This window comes from Vespa crabro, chromosome 11 (assembly GCF_910589235.1).
Source record: "Vespa crabro chromosome 11, iyVesCrab1.2, whole genome shotgun sequence".
Lineage (NCBI taxonomy): Eukaryota > Metazoa > Arthropoda > Insecta > Hymenoptera > Vespidae > Vespa > Vespa crabro.
The window spans coordinates 7,640,984-7,647,840 of NC_060965.1; the positions used below are offsets into that span (position 1 = coordinate 7,640,984).

The window sequence follows — 6,857 nt, forward strand, 5'->3', positions numbered from 1 at the left end:
TTTTTTTTTTAAATAGTAAGAAGGGGAATAAATTTGTCATGTACTATTGGCTTTTGGAACGGTTTGACCTTGTTAACATTACTAGTAAGGAGAAACTAATCAAACGAATTACAGACGAATCAAAATCCTTTTTGTATTTTGTCAAAACAAACTTTTTTATATTTTACCTAGTATTCATTTAGACATTGGGCATGAAGGACGAAACTGCATGCTTCAATAATTATAACGCAAATACTGTAATATTACTCAAGAAACAGTTAAGAGTTACCTCAACTTACATATTTCTTGTCAAAAGAAAAGCATCTTATCTAAATGTGGTTTAACCCTTTGCGATAGTATTAGCCACCAAAGTTTTCTTACCGTTCCTGTCGTATGTCTGCTTTCAGCCACCACAGCAAAGAATCATATTAATCTTACATTGTATTCATCCATCTATCAATTTATACTTCTTCTAAACGAAACTGAATGTCTAAAGAACCCATTTACGAACCAGTACGGTGCTTATTTTAATTGTTAACAAAAAAAAACTCAGTTTAAATAAATGATATCATCTCTTACTCACCATGCCAAACGCCGTGGTGAATCAGACGCCTCTCGAGTGTAAAGAAATCGACAAGCTTTGGATATACTTTGTAGAATTCCAAATAATATTTCACAAATTGTGTTCAACTATAATTACTGTAATTAGCCATTCTCACTTCTTAAGATATTTTAGAAATAATACTCCAAAATGGCAAAAAGAAAGTTACCGAAAGAAGTGTATCATGAAACTAAAAATAGCGATGAAGAGTTTTTTTTGATTCCTTGAATACTGACTCTCATATAGAACGTGACGTTAATACTGATTCTGATAGTAATATAGTTCCATTAAAACGACGAATGAGACAAATAGTAATATCCAGCGACAATGAAGTAGAAGAAAATGACGAAAATGAGAACAGTAGTATAAATGAATTTACTACCTAGAGAAACGTTATGCACAAAGATCAGCCGCAATTAAAAATTAATTTTTCAACGGGATTTAAAATTGTTGAACTAATGTACCTATTCATTGCACGGAATCTATCGACTTTTTCAGACCCTTTTGCACAGATACACTGCTTGAAAAAATTGTATTAGAAACAAATAAATATGCTAAAAATAAAATAGAACAGCAGAATTTATCTAATCGATCAACATAGAACAACTGGGTCGATGTGACGAAAGAAGAATTAACAGCTTTTTTGGGTAAACCATCCTTAATATAGGTACTATACCAGTTGCTAATATGAAATGTTATTGGACTAAAGAACATGCTAGAAACATACCATTTTTTGGAAATATATTTCGAAGGAAAAGATTTCTTCAAATATTTTGGATGTTACATTTGAATAAGAATATTTCCAGAAATCCAAATATAACGACAAGAATCCAAAAAGTGAGCAATTTTATCGATTACATTGATGATAAATTCCAAGAACATTTTACACCGGATAAAGAAATATCAATCGATGAATCTGTTGTCAAATTTAAGGGCAAAGTTAGTTTTTTAACACGTTGACTACCACACGCGTTTTCAGTAAAATCTCCTTCAGGCCACGCGTACCGCTGTACGAAATGTATTCTGCTGGGTATTCCCACCGATATTTTAAGAATGCGAATCGCTGGTTTTGGCAAGAATAATCTCTCACTTCGTTTGTTTCTATGGTATCATGTTTGTTCATTTATTTTCGTTACTTCGCATTTGTTTCTCATCTCGCCATTGTACAGGATCAGTTTGACCCTTTGCCGAGTAACAAATGACATAACATAAAATTTCTACCCTAATTCGTTGAAATGTCGAAAAGAAAAATGGAAAACTTATTTGTAAGAGAGTCAAATAGCAGTGAACGAGAAAGCTTTTACGAGGCTTACACAAATTCAGATAGCAGCGATGAGGAAGAAATCAGATTTCCTAGAAATAGAAATATAAGTAGAATTACATCGTCTGATTCCCGATTCGGATATTGATCAGTGCAATCGTAGTGATACTGAATGTAATGAAGATTCCATTAACGAGATTTTGCAAGAATTGGTCATTGATGAAGAAAGAAGAACTGATGATACCGAGAAAAATACAATTGAATTTGGTGAATGGAATGAATTTAGTGGTCGGCAGAAGTCATTTTTTTTTCCGGGACGGGCGGCCTCATTAGGCAATTACCAGGTGATGTTAATCTATATGATGTGTTTGAGCTGTTCATTGATGACGAAATAATAGGCTTACTTGTATCAGAAACAAAGAGATACGCGGAACAAAAGTTAAATAAATCTGACCTAACATTATGTTCACGGATGCATAAGTGGAAACCCACTAATCCCGAAGAAATAAAAAAATTCTTGAGACTGATTTTATATATGGGAGTTGTAAAAGTAAACCCCATTGCCAATTATTGGTCGAAAAGCCCACTGTATAATTTTCAATTACCGGATACTATAATGTCACGAAATAGATTCGAGTTACTATTGAGTAATTTTCATTTTGCCAATAATATGTCCATTGCCCGTAACGATCGATTTGGAAAAATACGTCCAATGTTCGACAAACTGGTGGGAAAGCATCAAAAAATATTCACGCTTGGAGAACACATTGTTATTGATGAAACGTTGATTCCATGGCGCGGAAGACTCATCTTCAAACAATATATGTCAAATAAAGAGCACAAATACGGAATCAAATTATTTCAATTATGCTCAAGCACGGGATATACATGAGCGATGAAAATTTACTCTGGTAAATCAGTTGATGGTGTTAGAGAAATGGGATTGGCACACAATGTATGTCTTCAGCTTGCAGAGGAACTTTTCTACCAAGGACGAACATTGTATATTGACAATTTTTACACGAGTTATGAGTTAGCGATATCATGCCTAAACCGCAAAACCCATGTTGTGGGAACATTTAGGAATAACAAAAAATTTCTCCCAAAAGATATTCTTCATTGCAAACTAAGAAAAGGGGAGATGATATCCAAAGAAGATGATAACGGGATTGTTGTACTCAAATGGAGAGATACGCGGGACGTGAGAATTTTATCAATAGAACATGCTCCTATCATGGTACCAAGTACAAAAAAGAAATCGTAACATTCGTGCTGTTTCTCCAAGCCAACAGACATCTGCAACACTGAAACCACTAGTTGTTGTTGAATATAATGTAGGAAAATGTGGTATAGATTATTCCGACCAAATGGTTTCTTATATCACCACAATTAGAAAAGAAATCAAGTAGTACCGAAAGCTTGGTATTCAACTACTTCTATATTAATGAATATTCATTATAAATTTAAGTTTATATTAATAAATATAGTTTACATTAATTAATATTCAATAGTTTTGTTACTTTCTCTGCGAAATATCTTTTCAAACACATACGAATATCCTTCGCAAGTAGTCAAATAAGCGTCACCCCAATACGGATGACGCGGCCCAATCAGAAATTCTACTGTCACCCGAATATGGGTGACGTGACAGTCAACGTGTTAACATACAATCCCCAAAAGCCCACCAAATGGGGAATACGTATTTATGTGTTATTAGACGCACATACAGGGTACATATATGTTATGCTTCCCTACTACGGAAGCGTTAGTACAGGATGTCTCATCCGTCCAGACCTCCCTGTCAGTTCAACGATTGTTTTACAATTATATCACAAGCTCTTGAACGTAAATCCTGAGGCAAAGGGATATCATATCTTTACAGATAGATATTTTACAGGGATCCCATTAGTGCAGGAGCTTTTAAAACTAAGTTGCTATTTAACTGGTACTCTTAAAACAAACAGAAAATATATACCAGCTGTGATTAAAAAGCCAGCTGTAACGAAAAATAATACTGTTGCTGCCTATCGATCAGATGATATTCTTTTATTAGTGTGGAAAGATAAGAGAATAGTCGCCATACTAAGCAGCTACGATACCTCGGACATGAAAGTTAATATTGTTTTATGAAAAAATCTTGCAAATGGTGGAGAAAAATGTTTTTCTGGGGATTAGAAGTTTGCGCAATCAATAGCTACATCTTATATAAGGTGTCCATTTGTCTGTCTATTTTTTCTTTTATTCCCATTGTTTTATCTCTTCCGATCACTCTGCACCAAAATTTTTTCTTCCCTATCTTTCTTTGTATTTATTAAATAGGCAGAACAAATTGTAATCGGATTTTGAAATATGTATTTCATATTTCTTCTTCTTCCTTTCCTTCTTCTTCTTTTCTTCATTCTATTTCCTTTCTAAGATTCACAATAAAATTTTATAGTTCCAGGAGAGAACATCACAGTATAAAAGTTCTAAAGTGTTTCCGTTGCATTTCAAGTTATAAATGCTAATTTGAAGAAAGAAAAAGTAAACCAACAATACTTTGACGTAAATTTTGTGTTTCGTAGTTAGTGTATTATTCTGTAGTAAATACATGTTTTAAAAATGTGCAGACATTTAAATATAATAATATAATATAATATAATATAACAAATTTTTATTATAATATGATTTTATTAGAAAAAATAAATAACATAAACGAAGAATGTCTGGATTTCAATGAACAAAAACTTTCTGAAACTGAAGATTACATAAAAAGAATAATGATACTGCATATAACTAACAAATTAGAGTCTTCAGACACGAATAAAGGGACATATTTTAATTAAATGCAGAAGGCAAAAGAGAAAGAAATTATTGAGCTCTGAAAATGAGAATGATGTAATGGACAAACTCATTGAAATTGCTGCTAATGGAACAGTTTGGGAAGAAATAAAAGAATATTCCAAACTTCGAAGAGCAGCAGTTCATAATATTTTTCGGTATCAGGTCCAAGAGAATATGCTAAATGACATATTATGAAAGGAAAAGAAAAGACTGAATTTTCTCTGACCACATGGACCTCATTGACCACAGCATAATGAAAAAAATACACAAAAGCAAAAGCATTTAGAATGTTGAGAATTATATGGGAATTAAATGCAGAAAAATTAGAGATGTATTTATTGTTCTGCTTAGGAGCATTAAAAGAGATTCTATATGGAGCAATTATATTGTTACTGAAGATATAAGAGTAATTCTTTCATTTTATGAACTATATTCTTATCCTTCAAATCAGAAATTTGAAAGGAAGCCACATTTAGGCTGTAATTATCGTCAAAGATTTGAATTTTATCATTTTCGTGATTCCCGTTATATCTGGAAGATTTTATTCTACCAAAATAGGAACTCAAAATCTTTGATTAATAAATTGTGAAGAAAATTTGTCTAAATCTGTACTTGATAATTTGTTGTGAATTTCGCGATGCTCCATTCGAATTAATATTAATAATGGTTTGAACGCATGGTTGCGCGTAACAATATATAAAATAAACTGTACCTGTAAACTTCACGACATCTCCCTATATTTTCCATGTCAAGTTCTTCATAGAAAGCATAATTTATTTATAGATAGATATATCATCTCCAATATTGCTTCTTCTGTAAAAAATTTATTTTATGGAAAGGAATTTTAGTATGACTTCAGAATTGTTAAAATATAAATATTCATTACCTTAGTAGAAGGGACATTTGCTATAGCTCATTCATATGTTTCTTTTACAACACCAGGATTTCCTTCAGATTCTACTAATCTCGGATAATCGAAGTAAGCATCATAGAAAGATTTTCTTTGACTTTTTGTTCGTACTGATATTTTATTATCTAACTATTGCATCTTCAATGCCTTTTTAATTAAAAAATTTTATGAAATTCATGTCATACTTTACATACTTATACAAATTAATATTAATGTGGAATTGAAAATTCTGCTGCTGGTGATTGAATGTGTGTGAGCGCGTATGAGACAATCCAATCAGCTACTTCCTACCGAAAAATTTCCTACATTAATATTTCAAATCTTTAAATTCATATTTCAAATTGAACAAATCTTAATCTTTATAATATGAATTACCTGAACGGTCTGCTTAGTTCTTTTCGTATATTATATATGCTTTATATTTGTTTTCTCTTCTTTCTTTTGAAATATTGTCTAAAGCATATAAATTATTCTCGCTTTATTATGTTATCAAAGAAATATTAAAATTATATTTACTGTAATAGAGATACTGAATTATTATATATTATCTTAAAATAGTAGTGTCCTTCAAATCTTTGCAAATGCTATAAATAACTTTTCATTCAAGCTTTTATCTCCGAAAAAATGACAACACTTTCATAAACTTTGTATGCTTTATTTATAAAACCATGAGATTTTTCACATGTGCATACTTTATCTAATATTTTACATTAGAATGAAATGAATCACAACAAAACGTTTATATATTATCCTTGCTCTTTGTATTTTTTTATATCATAATTCAAATTTAATTTCTTCCATATAAATATCCGACCTTGTATTCTGCCTACTCTGTACCTAAGTGTGCTATTTTTCAAAATATGTATTCATCATTAATACTACGTTTATGGGACTCGTCAATTTAACGGATTTAAAACTTCGAAATGAAATACCCAAAAAATCATAGCATTAATTTTAACCATTTTGCATCGTAAGTTAATCATTTCATCCAAAGAATTTATACACACTATTTTTTTTCTGAGCTTTCTATTTTTTGAAATTTGTATGTAGTATACCTATCTCTACGAAATCCGTCAAATTGATGGGCTAGCTGATAAAAAAAAAGCAGATTATAGGGTTTGAGTTTTTATTTTTGTCTTTAACGAAATTGCTTATGCTTATCGCCGAAGAAACCTCTAAAACAAAAAGCGATCTTCAGTATGATTGTTACACTGACATAGTAAGAACGTTTTTCAAAGACAGTGTGCAAAAGTTTCATTTATTGTAGACAGTCTCCGTTTATC

The 6,857-nt window shown here is 31.3% G+C and overlaps 1 long non-coding RNA gene and 1 pseudogene across 1 annotated transcript; one reads left to right on the forward strand and one right to left on the reverse strand.

The window, feature by feature from the left end:
- Positions 1-1,507: 1,507 nt before the first annotated feature.
- Positions 1,508-2,733, forward strand: LOC124428162 (annotated as a pseudogene).
- Positions 2,734-5,135: 2,402 nt separating this feature from the next.
- LOC124427964 lies at positions 5,136-6,027 on the reverse strand. Its single transcript, XR_006943049.1, has 3 exons — positions 5,950-6,027; positions 5,551-5,861; positions 5,136-5,477 (listed from the first exon to the last, which is right to left on the reverse strand). It is a non-coding gene; the product is annotated as an uncharacterized LOC124427964 (long non-coding RNA).
- Positions 6,028-6,857: the final 830 nt, after the last annotated feature.